Source organism: Salvelinus fontinalis, chromosome 4 (genome assembly GCF_029448725.1).
Source record: "Salvelinus fontinalis isolate EN_2023a chromosome 4, ASM2944872v1, whole genome shotgun sequence".
Taxonomy (NCBI): Eukaryota; Metazoa; Chordata; class Actinopteri; order Salmoniformes; family Salmonidae; genus Salvelinus; species Salvelinus fontinalis.
Genome location: NC_074668.1, coordinates 74,264,854 through 74,283,418, shown reverse-complemented (window position 1 = coordinate 74,283,418; position 18,565 = coordinate 74,264,854). Strand labels below are relative to the sequence as shown.

General features: G+C 42.3%; 1 pseudogene; it reads right to left on the bottom strand.

Annotated features, from left to right (window-relative positions):
• Positions 1 to 12: 12 nt before the first annotated feature.
• LOC129854370 (growth arrest-specific protein 2-like) lies at positions 13 to 15,346 on the bottom strand (annotated as a pseudogene).
• Between the last annotated feature and the right edge of the window lie 3,219 nt (positions 15,347 to 18,565).

Sequence of the window (18,565 nt, the reverse complement as noted above, 5' to 3'; positions counted from 1 at the left end):
CTATGTCATCCTATGTCACAACAGAAAAACACTGAGCTTAGGTAAAGCTCTTCCTGTGAACTGCTCATCTGGGCTTACATGTACACTATTTCACACTCACGGAGACTATAATCAAATAGGCTGTTATGGTTCTTGCAACCACTGCAGTAAAGTTTTGGTTGGACATGTGGCTCATTTTTCAGAGGAATTACACGAATGCCATGATTTCACAATAAAAAAAAAACAACCATCATTCATCTCAGTTTGTCTTTCATCAGTATGTAGCACATATTCATTCTCCAAACGAATACAGAATTGATGAGGTTTTAAAAACATTCACATGGATGTTGCCGACATCTGTCAGTTACTGAGCTGACACTGATTTAGTCCAAATGCTAGACTTACTTTAAGTGGACCTCGGTGGATGAATTCCCTGTAATAATATTAGGCTGTGTTTAGACAGGCAGCCCAATTATGAACTTTTTTTCCACCAATAGGTCTTTTGACCAATCACAGATCTTTTCACATTAGATCATCTTAAGGCTGACCTGATTGGTAAAAAAAAAATCATAATTGTGCTGCATGTCTAAATTCAGCCATAGAGGCTAAGAAACAATGGGGTAAGTATTGCTTGTACCATCTATTGCTTAGGACACAGTGCCACCTAGAGGAGAGTTGGGTATTTTCTGTCTGTGTCCTCAGTCGTGTTAATTCCAACAACTGAGAAAGAGTCAAGGCTGCAGGGTAGTAGCTAACCATCGAACATCTGACTACAAATAAATTGATAGTTCACGTTTTTGCCTTTTTTCATGCCCATGTGATGTCATTACATGATATTCAATCAGAGTACATTCCAAAATATACATAAAATAATGAAAAATAAACAATTCATAACTGATCCCTATATCGTCTTCTCTCAGGGTTCTAACAAAAATATTTTATAGTACAATAAAACAATTCTTATAGAGAAATGACTGGACAGTCTTCAGATGAGCCCTCATCCAATGTAGTAAAATACAATTCTAAACGCCATTACCTCTCAGCTATACTAGCCATCCTGAATCAACTCTTTTAAAGACTACAGGATAGATTTTTACAGGTAAGATCACTTTTTCAAACTAATCTTAAATTGTTTTATTTAACTAGGCAAGTCAGTTAAGAACAAATTCTTATTTACAATGACAGCCTAGGAACAGTGGGTTAACTGCCTTGTTCAGGCAGAATGACAGATTTTTCGCTTGTCAGCTCAGGGATTCGATCTAGCAACATTTCGGTTACTGTCCGAACGCTCTAACCGCTAGGCTACCTGCCGCCCCAAAATAACACCATACCAGGTATTTTGTTGAATTCCTTTAGATTATCAAATATACCTTTCTACATACATGTGAGCCACTAAACCCAACTTACCAAAGATATATCTACACACACACACACACACACACCTCTGGTCACTAGGCAATAGCTTTCATTCAAATAAATCTCCAGAAAAAACCTTGATATGCTCAGCATAACCAGGAAGCTTCATTGCTAGGTTGTGGTGTCAGTTATCTGTTATGGTTGAACAGATTCATGTTTTATTTCTTGGCACGGTAGTGTGCCCCCACCACCATGTAGCTGTCTGGTGACAGTGGTGAGAAGTCCTTCATGTTGGGGGACTTGCCTTTGGCCCAACAGGTCCTGACCGGGGTGACTGGTGGAATCCGGCAGGGGTCATGCTTCAGCAGGTAACATCCCAAGGTCTCCCAGCCTCCCCCGATGCGCACCATCACATGACGCTCATTTAGCATCTGCAGGAAGAACAAGATGGAGGGGATAGTCAGAAACAGCAGGTACAATAAAACCCATGACTGCTATTCCATTTGAGTAACTTAACCAAATCACAACAAATGTACTTGTTTGTTGCTCAATACCTAGCTTGGTTTTGAATCCCCCTTCACCTATGTCTGATTTCAAGTAGGCCAAGGCATAGTAACCTTGGAAAATGTTATGATTCACTCCATAGACTGAAACTGCTCTTTGTATGACCCCTGAGCCAAGAGAAGATACCCTTCTAATCAAATATTGACCAGTTCCTTCTGCCTGTGTAACAGCCCTCATGAAAGTCAAATGATCTCTGAGCCATAGAAAGAGACAGCTTTGTCAAAATCTCATTAAGCCAAATGAAACACTGCCTCATGACGCCAGCTGAGCACATGCAGTGGACTAATCCACAGATATGCACGCACGGGCACGCACACAGAGAACCCAGCATTCATAAATAGTACGTTGTTGTGAAGTCACCATGTACATAGTTACACTTAGAACACCTGTGATAGCAGGCAAACACTGAGATATCAGCACTCTTTAAATCAAGCCCTCTGACAACTACTGCATAGACACCTTCCTCTACACATCACCCTCTGGTCTGGTACAAACCTGACGCTACCATGGCAACAGCTCTCAAATAATACAGTCGGATTGTAAGAAAATGAAAGCAGCGAAATAGAGATCACTGTCTCTTTACAAAGCTGTAGCTCCACACAGACATCTAGATTCCCAAGAGGCCTTGCCTGGCCAGCCGTCCTTCTGTCAAAACCGGCGCACACCCTCCTTCCTTATCGCCCATAACCCCTTCATTATGGAACCATTAAGAATGTGATAATACAAGCAGATTTACACCCCTGCTATACGCCTCCTGTCCTCCACTATGCATACTAATGGCGAGATGGACGGTGGAGGGGTGTAAGTGAATACACACACGCACATACACAAGCACCCACATGCACACAGACAATGCCTGGTAGTCCCATTTACCAACCAAAGAAGCCCCTGAGACGTGATCTGCCTCAGCTGTCCACAGGCAGATTAAAATGTTATCGCTGACAGCGGGGTCAAGTTTGACATAACACACGAACACAAGGGTAAGAAGGAGGAAGGGGGAGCAGGAGCAGTGGAGGGAAACACCTATATGTTTTTTCCATTCATCACCCTTAGGTTAGAGCTATCCATACAAATGTGGGCTAAAATACTGTAGGCTATAAGGATTTGTTTTATAGCCTACAGCACTACATTTTAAGAGCTCTATGAGGAAAATATATTTGGGTTACTGTATTTATTTAATTGCGTATGTAACAGAACACTAGTCAACTCAGAATACTAGTCAAAATACGTTATGACTGTTATGGCTCTCAAAACTCAATATTCTCATAGTAGAATTATGCAAGTAGACTTTCTCAGGAATTGTGCACACAACCCCCTGCGGCAGACATCTTCTATATAATCAGATTCATTCTAACAGCCCCTGCCCCCCCACACGTGTGCCTTTACTCCAGCCCATAAGCTGACTGCTGGATTCCCCTGTGTCCTCCTTCCCTGGCAGCTCTATTGATTCTCTCTCCTCCCGTTTGTTGTTGAAAGATTCATGAGAACGCTAATGGAGGAAGAGGCCTTCACCCATCATCCACTAGGGGCCATGCTTTAACCATTCCCTTCTGAGGAAAGATTATTGTGATTGCACTGGTCATTACATGAGAGATGGTGTCACGATCGTGTGGCGGATTAACGGACCAAAATGCAGCAGTTGGAAAATAAGCCATCTTCTTTTATTTTAACACGAAGATGAACACGACACAAAAACACTTTAACAAAACAACCGTGAAGCTACAAACGTTGTGCACAAACATACAGGCTACTAACGTTCTTACATAGACAATTACCCACAACCAATGAGAGCCTATGGCTACCCTAAATAAGGCTCCCAATCAGAGACAACCGAAATCAGCTGTCTCTAATTGGGAACTCATTCAGGTAACCATAGACTCTCCTAGATAACTAACCACCATAGACAATGCTAAACATCTACACTCAACACAAAACCATATACTACACCCATTAACCCCTTTACCAAATAAACACCCAAAACAACAAAACATAAACATTCCCCATGTCACACCCTGACCTAACTAAAATAATAAAGAAAACAAAGAATAATAAGGCCAGGGCGTGACAGATGGAGTAATTGTATTGGAGAAATTCACATGTATCTCACTCTACGGGAGGATCTTGTCACATGCAAAAAGGGCAGGGACTTTAATATAACCTAACCACCGTCTCCTACTTATTCTTAAATGAAACTGCTTTTTCCTTTTAGGTAACCCCATAGAACTTTAATGATAGCTTAAATGGAGATATGTCTTCTTTTTATAGCAGTCAGACCACTGCTAAAATATAAAGCAAACCAAACAAAGCTCCTATGTGTTCTGATGGAAATAGGAAGTAATGGAAGTGAGATGATATTGTGAGAGGTTTTAATGTCTCCCTTCTCTTCAGTGCCAGACACAGTTACCATCCCTGCTATAAAGCCTGGTGCTTAATTGGGCTTGGAGAAGAAAAGCCTTCCTTTCTTCAACAGCTGAGAATGCTGCATGGAGCCCTCCAGGGCTAGCATGATTGAAAAATCTCCAGTGGAGAGAGGGGGTGTCATACCAGGCCAGGCTTCAATGAGCTGTCTGATTAAATCACACCACTAATGACTTGGTTTTAGTAATCAATAGATTTTGCTCTTTAAAAAGCCAAGCAAACATCACAGGACTCATACAGACAGACAGACATACAGGGGTTATCAGGGCCTGGTTAATGGGCATCACTTCACACATTCACAGGTAACATCTTTACAGGGGAGTGGACTGTAGTGCTCTATTCATACAGAGAAGAGAAGTGTGTTTTTTACTGATTGAGAGAAAGGACTGTGTATCCGGCAGGTAGTGCTGTACAGCAGGGGTCTTCAACCTTTTCTTGCCCAGGAACCTCCTCCTAGGCAACCGACAACCCAAAGACCCCGTCATACCTTAGGCGACATTAGGAAGAAAATACATCCTATTTTCTGGTGTGGATGACAATAATAATATTTTCTGTTATTCACATTGTACTCATTCTGTTGTTGCTAGCAATATTCTTAAAAATGTTGAAATGATACAATTAAATTAAACCACTTTAAATATATATCTTTTTGCAGACCCCTTGCGGTACATGTGCTGCAGACCCACGGCTGAATACCTCTGCTGTACAGTAATAACAGTTAAGATGGAGATGTTGGGCACACAGACAATCTAAAGTGAAAAAGGTAACGTAGCCTGGCACAAGTCCATGCTGCTGTAATGAAATCTGTAATTAGCAGTTATTCTCAGGAAACCACAGAAGACTAAAATATGCCAAAGTGTGTTTAGGGGAGGGCATCTGGAATATCAGGAAAATTACAGAGCTTCAACAGACAAGCGGTTCACATGCAACCAAACCCCAGTCATATGACCTTGGTTGCCGAGAAACACTGAAGGATGAAAGAAAGGAAAAATACAATACCGTGACCATGAAACCGTCAGGGTACGCATATTTCTCCATTTTGTAAATGTTCGTCCTAAACATACAGCCTCACTGAACTTGGCCATAAACCAACAACATCCCTTGGCTATCCATTTTTATGACCTCCATTTTCTTTGATGTGGCGTAAGGGCATGTTTTCCCATGTTAGACATTTGACTATTACTGAGAAACAGGTGTTCAGTGAGTCTAAGGCAGCCATTATATCTAAATGGGCAGTAAAAATAAGTCATCTGTTGCTCAGGGAAGAAAAATAGGAGTGCAGTAGTAACTCAGCGTGTCAGTTTACTGACAAAGACAGCTAAATCACATACTGTTATTGAGTAACACATTCTAAGCCAATGGATTTCAATAACATTAACTGAGCATTAAAACGGTCTTCTGTTGGTGACCAATTGTCCCCAAAAGATGAGAAACAACATACGATTTGGTCTGTCAGCTCAGTGTGGACAGCAGACAGATGATGCTACAGTGTCAGTCAAGGCCATATAGGGAAAGCTTCCACTGAGGAAGCAATTGATGCATTTCTGGTTTGTTGAACCCATAGAGTGCGACCCCATCCAATTGTTGATAAATTAACTATGGAATTGAATAGTCGATTTCAGAATATATTAGACATGGAGCAACTAAAGGCAAAATACACATTTTACTCAATCAAGTATAAATGTTAATTTTACATTATAGCTAAGATTTCACTTTTTGTTTAACAAAATAATATACAATAACTTATTCGTAAGACATTCAATACATATTAGGACAAGTCAAGTAATACAAACCTGGGCATGTTTTAATAATACTTTTTCCCCATTAGAACGCAGTCTACTGTTGCCAAGCAACCCTGTATCCCGTGGGGCTTTGCCTGGAACAAGTCCTTCTCTACAGATTCCCACTTATTGCAGCTTAGTGCAGCAAACATGCTCTCATTGTTCAATATATGTCAATCAACATTCTTAAATATCACTTGATTAAAAAACAACCACATAAGGAAATGCAAAGGATGTAATATGTTGGTATTAAGTCAATAGCAACAAATTAAATTCCTTATATTTCCTCATGTGGTTGTTGATTTAAATTAATGTTTTATGTCCATACAGTATGTGTCCTATAAATGATGTCACTCACTGCTGTATAGAACAATATAAATATAATCTACTTCCATGGTTGCACGCAACTGCCTGAGGTTTATTAACTCCTTATAATTAGGGTGAAGGAAGGGGTTTTGACATACTCGTACGTAGAGGACCTTCTCCCCGACACGGTAGCGTCCTTTAGGATGCTTCTCCACAGAGAACTTAGTGGGGCAGCTGCATGGCGGGTCCTCGATAATGTTTCTCACCTGAAACACAAAACATCTCTCAGATAAAGCACTCAAAGGCATAACCTCGTCCTACCCGTAGGCTATACCTACCAGCATTATCACCGCTAAGAATGTTTGCTAAACAATTGGAGAGGAAGTCTGGTGTGCTAGACTAGGTCAATACTTAAGATCTTTCCTACGATACAGTCAGTGGGGCAAGATGACACTGATTAGCTACTGTATTTCTCATTATATTGATGGGTAATTCATGGTTACTTTAGGCCTATTTGAGAGGAGGTACTTACAATGTCATCCAGCATGTCGCATGTGCTTGGCGTCTTCTTAGTAGATGCTTTGCTTGGACGACGCGCCTTGGGCTTAGGTGAGGGAGAGGGTGAGGGTTGGGATGGAGGTGACGGCAGTGGCGGAGGATGTGGAGATGGGGAGACAGGGGTCTCTGTAAGGCTCAGGGCTGAGATAGTATCTGTGGTTGGAGTTGTCGGAGGGGTCTGGGTTGAGGTTGTGACAGTGGTAACAGGTGAGGTTTGAGTGGAAGTTGTACTAGTGGTGGTTGACGAGGATGAGATGGAAGTTGGAGGTGTAGGGTCTACTGGGGCTTGGGAAGGGGGTGGGCTTGGACTGGGAGGTGCGGTTACAGAAGCAGGGGGTGTAGGAGCACGGAGCAGCGGTAAGATTAAGGGAAGAGTTGTGGGTGAGGGGAAGGCCAGAGGTGACGATGGGGTGAGAGCCCCTGCCTCCTCCCTCTCTATCTCTCTCTCCAGCTTCACCAACCCTGGGGGCTCCACACCATAGCTGAGAGTGAGTCAGTGAGACACCACGACTGTTAGACGGTTGGTAAAGAAAGATTCCATGAACTGGGAAAAGCGCAGTTGTGCAAGTCTCTGAGTGAATGATGTACACGGAGTCATGACAACTCACCTGGCTGCAATCCTTCCCAGCTCCATAAGACAGAGACACACCTCCCGAGGTTGTTTGTGGAGCACTGACCATAAAGCACACACAACACATGTCATGGCTAAACAAATACTGTCATATTCATGTATTATCTTTATGTATAAAGCCTGACGACATGAACAGCAGCTAAATGTGTATTTTCATGAACGTCCATGACAAACCACACAGACTGTCAGAATGTCAGGACACACAAAGACAACCTTCATCCTGCACCAAGCTATTTGAATATGAGGATTCACACAGACAAAATGTAATAAAGATCAAACCAATGTGTTTATATTTCAAGAACCACACACACATGCTACCCATTAACAATGAGGATCATTCAGCTGCCAAAAGAGATGCTTGCAAAGATAAAACAGGACATTATCTGTGAGGAAAATGAAAACAAAAGCAGCATTTTGAATCCGGGTGAATGTCAGTGAGGACTCAGGAGGGGTTATGCCTTTCTCCAGCGCCCAGCTATCGTTGAAGCTGAACTCAAATCCCTGTAGGCACCAGACACGTGTGTAAAAAAAACGTGGGCATGCAGGCTAAACACAGCACGCTCAATGCCTGTAATCATCCGTAGTCTTCAAAGTTAGGCTCTCCAAAGTGATTAAAATACTTATCAAAACATATCTTGTTCTAAACATGTAATTTCATTTCACAGGGACAGAAGGTGTGGTTTTGTTTTGGGGAGAAAGGAATCATGGATATACTGTGTAGTGAAATTAACTTCTCTCAGTAGCCTAACATGAAAATAAAGCGCCACCAAAACACAAACAATTGGGAAAAGTTATGGTATTATAGCTCAAATGTGAGACACATTGGACACACCTCCCGAATGTGTCCATAGGTAACCTTTGATCTTTGAAATTGGCAATGAAGTTCCTTGTCATTGCTCTATTCTGTAAATCCATCCCTACACCAGGGATGCAGCAGGGAAGCGGGAGGAGAGAAAGCAGGAATAGAGTAGAGCAGACATAATGCCACAAATACACAGTATACACTTACATGTAGTTGTACATTGAAGTACAACAATTTAAGCAATTATGTACATATGAAAATATACAGTATGAATGACTTTAAAATTCTTGTGTCAAACATAAATATTGAAAAATACAGTAGTCATCATGTACATGTCCTATCATTCTGAGAGAAAATTCACCAACATGCCAGTTTAGTCAGACTAGGGGGCAAACTGACGCGTATGGTAGTTAAACCTACACATTAACTCTCTCAGTGTCACGCATGCCCATGCAGGAACATGCCCAGGTGGAATAAGTATACTGCACACACAGTTAATATCACTAAATGTGGTCAACATGCTATAACTAGTCTCCCATGTTCCTCAGTACTGAAGGCATCAAACAGAAACAGAGGTGAATGGGTGATACATGATCCTAAGACAAGACAAACCAAGTCACAGAAGAAAATATGACGTCCCTATTTTCAAGGTACAGAGTCAGGTAGCACTGTGAGCTGACCTGCTTTCCAGCTCCACCTAAACATCTGTCTCTTTCATTCCCTTTAAACCATCTCATCCACTCGCTAAATCCTCTACAGCTAGTGAGGAAGCATGGCTGGCGTACTCATAGTAACAGTCACAGATAAAAGCTAGGGAGTCAGTGGAGGACAAAGACAGGTGACACTGGAGTGTTTTCCCAGTGGGGCCATGCTTCTACAGAACAGAGAAGAGGACTGAACGGGAAACAGCACAGTCATTCTACAGGGGACAGGCTACTAATCCAGGACAGGCACAAGAAAGAAACCAGAGACTACTGCCAGAGGCCTCCCATGGTCTGATGAGAGGGTATGATAGAGTATATATACAGTTGAAGTCAGAAGTTTACATATACTGAGGTTGGAGTCATTAAAACACGTTTTTCAACCACTCCACAAATTTCTTGTTAACCAACTATAGTTTTGACAAGTCGGTTAGGACATCTACTTTGTGCTTGACACAAGTAATGTTTCCAACAATTGTTTCCAGACAGATTATTTCACTCTCACAATTCCAGTGGGTCAGAAGTTACCATACACTAAGTTGACTGTGCCTTTTAACAGCTTGGAAACATCCAGAAAAAGATGTAATGGCTTTAGAAGCTTCTGATAAATGATGTCAATTAGCCTGAGTCAATTGGAGGTGTACCTGTGGATGCATTTCAAGGCCTACCTTCAAACTCAGTGCCCCTTTGCTTGACATCATGGGGAAATCAAAAGAAATCAGCCAAGACCTCAGAAAAATAATTGTAGACCTCCACAAGTCTGGTTGATCCTTGGAAGCAATTTCCAAACGCCTGAAGGTACCACGTTCATATGTACAAACAATAGTACGCAAGCAAAAACACCATGGGACCGCACAGCCGTCATACTGCTCAGGAAGGAGAAGCGTTCTGTCTCCTAGAGATGAACGTACTTTGGTGCGAAAAGTGCAAATCAATCCCAGAACAACCGCAAAGGACCTTGTGAAGATGCTGGAGGAAATAGGTACAAAAGTATCTATATCCACAGTAAAACGAGTCCTATATCTACATAACCTGAAAGGCCTCTCAGCAAGGAAAAAGCCACTGCTCCAAAACCGCCATAAAAAATCCAGACAACGGTTTGCAACTGCACATGGGGTCAAAGATCGCACTTTTTGGAGCAATGTCCTCTGGTCTGACGAAACAAAAATAGAACTGTTTGGCCATAATGACCATTATTATGTTTGGAGGAAAAAGGGGGAGGCTTGCAAGCCCGAAGAACACCATCCCAACCGTGAAGCACGGGGATGGCAGCATCATGTTGTGGGGGTGCTTTGCTGCAGGAGGGACTGGTGCGCTTCACAAAATAGTTGGCATCATGAGGCAGGAAAGTTATGTGGATATACTGAAGCAACATCTCAAGACATCAGTCAGGAAGTAAAAGCTTGGTCGCAAATTACCCCAAGCATACTTCCAAAGTTGTGGCAAAATGGCTTAAGGACAACAAAGTCAAGGTATTGGAGTGGCCATTACAAGCCCTGACCTCATCCTATACAAAATTTGTGGGCAGAACTGAAAAAGTGTGTGTGAGCAAGGTGGCCTACAAACCTGACTCAGTTACACCAGCTCTGTCAGGAGGAATGGGCCACAATTCACCCAACTTATTGTGGGAAGCTTGTGGAAGGCTACCCAAAATGTTTGACCCAAGTTAAACATTTTAAAGGCAATGCTACCAAATGCTAATTCAATGTATGTAAACTTCTGACCCACTGGGAATGTAATGAGGGAAATGAAAGCTGAAATAAATAATTCTCTCTACTATTATTCTGACATTTCACATTCTTAAAATAAAGTGGTGATCCTAACTGACCTAAGACTGGGAATTTTTACGAGGATTAAATGTCAGGAATTGTGAAAACTCAGTTTAAATGTATTTGGCTAAGGTGTACGTAAACCTCAACTGTATATACAGTATATGGATGAGATTAGAGATGGGATGGGGGTCGGGAACATTTTAAAAGCAGACATCTTGTGACGTGTATGAGGACTGTTTCTCAATAAGATCTCTGCTAAGTCTCTGGACGTTGCACATCCTGAGCACAGATTTACAACAGATTAGAATCAGCAGAAGTGTGTTAATGATCTAACTGTAGGGTCTGTTGCCAATTAGCCACACCATTTCAGTGTTCATGAGTTAATCTGGTTGACTCTGACAGAGATTTACAGATTCTCTCTTAGACAGACAACTTGATGGACATTGGCTGTTTAAGGACAGATATGTGTCCTGTCAGTGCCAGACGGAAATAGACAAACAAGTAGGCACTCACCCAAACCTTCAGACTCAAACAGGTAAGTCTCATCCACACCAATCTTCCGACACCAGTAGAGGAAGTTGGCAGCATTGTCCCGAGCAAAGAAAGAGCCAGAAGTAGCATCAGCTCGCCAATGAATCACCCTGCGGACGAAGGGCTGGGGAAAATACACAGGGACAATCACCAAGTCAGTGTCAATACTCTAATTCAGCTCAATACACGGAGTATACCGTACAAACATTAAGAATACCCTCCTACTTTTGAGTTGCACCCCCCCCCCCCCTTTTCACTCAGAACAGCCTCGATTTGTCAGGACATGAACTCTACAATGTGTCATAAGCGTTCCACAGGGATGCTGGCCCATGTTGACTCCAATGTTTCCCACAGTTGTGTAAAGTTGTCTGGATATCCTTAGGCTGGTGGACCATTCTTGATAGACACATGAAGCTGTTGAGCATGAAAAACCCAGCAGCGTTGCAGTTCTTGACACAAACCGGTGCGCCTGGCACCTACTACCATACCCTGTTCAAAGGCACTTACATGTTTTGTCTTTCCCATTCACTCTCTGAATGGCACATATACACAATCCATGTCTCAGTTGTTTCAAGGTTTAAAAATCCTTCTTTAACCTGTCTCCTCCCCTTCATCTACACTGATTGAAGTGGATTTAATAAGTGACATTAATAAGGAATCATAGCTTTCACCTGGATTCACCTGGTCTGTCTATGTCATGGAAAGAGCAGCTGTTCTTAATGTTTTTTTATACTCAGTGTATAACATGGTATAATTAGTGCATTATAATTATTAATAACAGGTAATTTGGGGTCACTCCCACTACATTATCATCTTAGCATCAATTATTTTCTTAAAGGCCCAATGCAGCCATTTTTAGATCAATATCAAATCATTTCTGGATAACAATTAAGTTCCTTACTGTAATAGTTTACATAAATAGTTTCCAAAAGAAGCAGAAATAGCTTTTTAGCAAAACAAAACATTTCTCAAGCAAGAATTTTGCTAGGACTGTCTGGGAGTGGTCTGAATGGGGAGGGGCAAACTGAAAACTAACTGTTAATGCCAGAGAGGTTTGGAACTCTGTTTGTTATTGCTCTATTAACTAATATTCCGCCTGGTGATGATACCAGGCAGGCCAAAACTCCATCCCACCAAAACAGGCTGGAATTTCAGGCGGTCTTTTCAAACAGCTCTTACACTAAAATGGCATTATCATAATTTTCACAATTTCACAGTATTATTACAATCTCATAGTGTGGAAACATATATATATATAAACACAAGAAAATCACGTTTTTAACTGCATTGGGCCTTTAACTAATTAACCGCCTGGTGATGTCAACCATACAAAACCTGCTGATTACAAGGTCCTGTGTAGATTGTATTTTCAACCAGCAACTATCAGGAAATAACACTAATCAAATGTTTTCACTTTTTTACAGTGATAGTTTTATCAGTTGTTGAAAAATATTTAAAAAACAAAAAAACAGTTAAACATAATTTTGACAGCACTGGGCCTTAAATTAAATTCCCTCCAAATGTCCAGTCAAGATGTGAACCATAGAAAGTAACTCCAACAACCAGCACTTGGGCAGATTCTGTGTAAGATTATAAACAATATTGAGTTATTTTTGTATAAATTTAGGAAACAGTTACTAGTAAACACAATTCAAGAATGACAATGAAGCGTTGCATTATGCAGTTCTTAGTCAGTATCAGCAGCAGCAGCACTCTGAGAAGGGGTGAGGAGAACCACAGATGGTGACTTCAAAACCAGACTCTCAGTGAAACATTCTGTCCTTTATTGTCTACTTTCAAGTGAAGGCTAGGTTTCAACAGAATAAAAAAAAACACCAAACGTACACCAGAGACGGCTCAATTGCAGATCGTATCTTTAGACTACCATTCCAGTGTTTATTTGCTATATTGTAATTACTTCGCCACCATGGCCTATTTATTGCCTTACCTCTCTTATCCTACCTCATTTGCACATGCTGTATATAGATTTTCCTACTGTATTATTGATTGTATGTTTGTTTATTCCATGTGTAACTCTGTGTTGTTGTATGTGTCGAACTGCTTTGCTTTATCTTGGCCAGGTCGCAGTTGAAAATGAGAACTTGTTCTCAACTAGCCTACCTGGTTAAATAAAGGTGAAATAAAAAAATTAAAAAGACTGAGCCACTGAAATATAGACATCTGTATGGCATAAGTAAGTTGATGAAAGATCGATATTCTTAATTGTGATCATGTAATGTATGCTGTCTATGGTCATGAATGTTTCTATGTTACCTTGCCATTGCTGCCTTGGATCATCCTCTCCTGTAGCTCCTCGGCCAGCTGGCACAGCAGAACCCCATTATCCAGCCTGTCCATCAGGCTGTCAGCCGTAACCCCAGAGTCTGTGGTGAAAAATGTCAGTCACCAACACCATGCTAAACAGGCCACAGAAAGGGGAGCCCATTTCATATCAAATAGTTGTCTTATATCACTGTGTGCTTTACATCTAATGATAATGTTTTATTTACTTAAACCCTGTTTCAAAAAAATCAGCTGTACATGATAAGTGAATATATAGTGGCTACATACTGATCATGTAGGGCGTTATATGTCATTACACGGGTGTTTTTGTCCTGAGGTTACGACTCACTGCGATGACACAGAGTCACGTTCCTGACCTGTTTTCCTTTTTCTTGTATTTATTTAGTTGGTCAGGGCGTGAGTTGGGGTGGGTTGTCTATGTGTTATTTTCTATGTTGGGATGTTTGTGTTCGGCCGGGTAGGATTCTCAATCAGAGACAGCTGTCAATCGTTGTCCCTGATTGAGAATCATACTTAGGCAGCCTGGGTTTCACGTGTGTTTTGTGGGTGTTTGTTTCCGTGTCTGTGTTTGTTGCACCACACGGTACTGTATCGGTTTATGCACTTCGTTTATTTGTTTTGTAATTCAGTATTCAGTTTCGTTTTAATAAATCATTATGAACACTAACCACTCTGCGTATTGGTCCGAACCGTCTCGCCTCTCCTCGTCCGAGGAGGAGGATTACGACTGCCGTTACACACAGATGTACTATACTGCTCCGGCATTATTTGTGAATAATGATAAGGGTGTTGATCTGGAGTAATGTATTTTTATTATGCCATATTAAACTGAAGCATTTGCCTTGTTAATGGGACCTTATTATTAACGACATCATTCTCATGCAAACCTCCTGGTTGTAGACCTAGAAAATACTTATGCGTGGCTTGCATTGTTGCAAGTTGATCCCTATGTGTGAGTGATGGATATTATCTAGTCATCTTCCCGACCCAGACACACACAGGCTGTGACATGTTCAGGCCCTTCCTGACTTCCTTCCAACAATATTGTTCCCCTAGAATCTTAACAGGGTTCCTTTCAGTGACCAGACATGCAGGGGTATTTCAAGGATTTAGGTTCATGTGGGCCTTTCCAGTTCAGAACACCAACCAATAGCAAGGTCCCCAATATCCAATATAAAAAGTATGATCCAATTTCATGTCCTCGCAAAACCTGTTTGTCATTGGGTGACATTTGTATTGATGTTCAGAAACTACAAAAATAGACCTATGTTGCACAAGAATCTAGCGAAACCAATGCATCACATTATCTTAGTCATAGTTTAGACACATTCCTTGTTAAAAGTGTTTTAAAAGCCCCAAACCCCAAGATGGTTACAGGTTTGTTGCAGGTGCTTTGTACCAACATAAAAACCAGGTGAAGGTCACCCTACCTAGAAATATGTTGAGCCAGAGAGCCAGGTCCTCTCTCATGGGCAGCAGGCTGGCCTCGTGGCGGCTGGGGAGCCATTTGGTGTACTGCTGTGGGCTCTCCAGACCAGGCCCATCGTGGTGCAGTTTGGGACTGAGGGGGCAACATATTCCGAGCCCAGTGAGATGTATTGGACTGTATTTGTCGTCCTCTGTTTCCACCGGACTGTTCATGGTTCCCTCCTCTTTTGCCTGCAGGACAGGAGGAAAAGAAGCTGTTAATGTTGTATTTCATTCATATTTAAAATATTCTGTATTGTCACTTTTCTAGATTTGCAACATTTGAATATGTCACATCAAAGGAGGGAGTTGGAGAGCTTATTTGTGATGTGACATTTCTATCTGTAAATCAGCTCTTTGTCAGAGGGGCGTCGACCTGTCTGTCAGCCTCTGGTGTTTCAATATTTTCTGTACATTTCTAGTTGTATACGTCAGGATAGCCATTCTGTTTAAAGTTTTAATAGCCTACTACAGCAAGAGTTCAACCCAACTCAAACAAGCTCTAGCCTCTAGTTCATTTGACAGTAAATCGAATGGTGTGGAACTCTCATTGACCCTAACCAGGCCTAGGAGCACTCCACACCATCCTCCCAGAGCAGGGGCCAGGACAGGGGCAGACAGCTGAGACAGGAGCCAAGAGTGGGCCAGGACAGGGGGGCCTATGAGAGTCATCAACAGAGCACAGTAGGAGGACTGTCCACCAGACTCCCACATGAGCGGAAAGGTTTGGAGTTGGTGGAGGTCCGGACAGGAGAAGGTTTTGGCACAGGTAAAACTTGTAATAGTCTTCAGTGTGGAAACCAAAAGCATGGATGATACACATACAGACAACATACTAACCCACACAATAAACACATACACAAACACTATGGACCATGTATTCACAAACATACAAAATACATGTACTGACACAATAGATCACACACAGAGCCCACACACACACAAATCTTCACACAAACATGAACACACATGCACCAACCTTTTGTCATAACTGTTACTGTAACTGATGTCAGGGAAGGATTTAATAGACAAACATCTAAAGCCAAGAGCGAATCCCCTGGCACTATTCTATGCCTCTTTCCAGACAAGTATTCATCATAAAGGCCAACCCCATGCAGAGACATGCTTTGGCTTCCCGTAATCCCCACAGTTAATCTGCAGGGGTAAGAAAACAACACATGCACCGGGTTGCAGTGAAAGACCGAAGAAAATATACTGGTCAACTTCAACAAACACTAGAGTAGAGTGTTACCATAAGATGCCAAGATTCTGTGGTATGTACATCTTAACATCAGATGTGCTGTTCATTTCAATTGCCAAGAAAATGTGAGTTCTGTTTAAAGTCACAGACTATTGGAAGGTTAAACAAACTGACTGCTGACAGGGATGTAACCCCCACAGAATCCACCACTCTAACTGTATTGAAAATAGCATTTGTTGATAGGATACACATGTCAAACAGTATAATTTCAAGGTAATGTCCTATTGTCTTCAAATATTGATTGTTGTCACATAGGCACACACATGAAAAAATACTAGGTTTACTATAGAATTCTATAATTAACTGTAGTATACTATACTACACACTGTAGTATCCCTCAATCATGTGTAGTACTTACTATAGAATTTTGTAGTATACTATAGAATACTATAGTAAATACTACAGTATTTAATTTGCATATACCCTGCCCATTCCCTTCCCTATATCACAATTTGTGCCACCCATAATTGAGAAACATACATGAAAAGTATAGACCATATACTGTATTTCCTACAAGTTTTAGAAAAGAGCAGAAGCGCTGAACTATCCGTTCAGTATTTCTCCAGTAGGTTTCCTAAAAGGAGAAAGCATCCACTTCAATGTCAAAGATAATAAAACAAACACACTATAGTAAATACTACGGTAATGTCTGCAAAACACTACAGTAAATACTACAGTATCCTACAGTCCGCAAAAACACTACAGTAAATACTACAGTATCCTACAGTCCCCAAAAACACTACAGTAAATACTACAGTACACTTCAATCCGCAAAAACACTACAGTAATTACTATAGTCTATATTGCTATCTTGCTCCCAGACAGGCTAAATACCTTTTTTGCCCGCTTTGAGGATAATACAGTGCCACTGACACGGCCCACTACCAAAACCTGCGGGCTCTCCTTCACTGCAGCCGAGGTGAGTAAAACATTTAAACGTGTTAACCCTCGCAAGGCTGCAGGCCCAGACGGCATTCCCAGCCGCGTCCTCAGAGCATGCGCAGACCAGCTGGCTGGTGTGTTTACGGACATATTCAATCAATCCTTAGCCCAGTCTGCTGTTCCCACATGCTTCAAGAGGGCCACCATTGTTCCTGTTCCCAAGAAAGCTAAGGTAACTGAGCTAAACGACTACCGCCCCGTAGCACTCACTTCCGTCATCATGAAGTGCTTTGAGAGACTAGTCAAGGACCATATCACCTCCACCCTACCGGACACCCTAGACCCACTCCAATTTGCTTACCGACCCAATAGGTCCACAGACGACGCAATCGCAACCACACTGCACACTGCCCTAACCCATCTGGACAAGAGGAATACCCATGTGAGAATGCTGTTCATCGACTACAGCTCAGCATTTAACACCATAGTACCCTCCAAACTCGTCATCAAGCTCGAGACCCTGGGCCTCGACCCCGCCCTGTGCAACTGGGTTCTGGACTTCCTGACGGGCCGCCCCCAGGTGGTGAGGGTAGGTAACAACATCTCCACCCCGCTGATCCTCAACACTGGGGCCCCACAAGGGTGCGTTCTGAGCCCTCTCCTGTACTCCCTGTTCACCCACGACTGCGTGGCCATGCACGCCTCCAACTCAATCATCAAGTTTGCGGACGACACTACAGTGGTAGGCTTGATTACCAACAACGACGAGACGGCCTACAGGGAGGAGGTGAGGGCCCTCGGAGTGTGGTGTCAGGAAAATAACCTCACACTCAACGTCAACAAAACAAAGGAGATGATTGTGGACTTCAGGAAACAGCAGAGGGAGCTCCCCCCTATCCACATCGACGGGTCAGTAGTGGAGAAGGTGGAAAGTTTTAAGTTCCTCGGTGTACACATCACGGACAAACTGAATTGGTCCACCCACACAGACAGCGTTGTGAAGAAGGCGCAGCAGCGCCTCTTCAACCTCAGGAGGCTGAAGAAATTCGGCTTGTCACCAAAAGCACTCACAAACTTCTACAGATGCACAATCGAGAGCATCCTGTCGGGCTGTATCACCGCCTGGTACGGCAACTGCTCCGCACACAACCGTAAGGCTCTCCAGAGGGTAGTGAGGTCGGCAGAACGCATCACCCGGGGCAAACTACCTGCCCTCCAGGACACCACACCACCCGATGTCACAGGAAGGCCA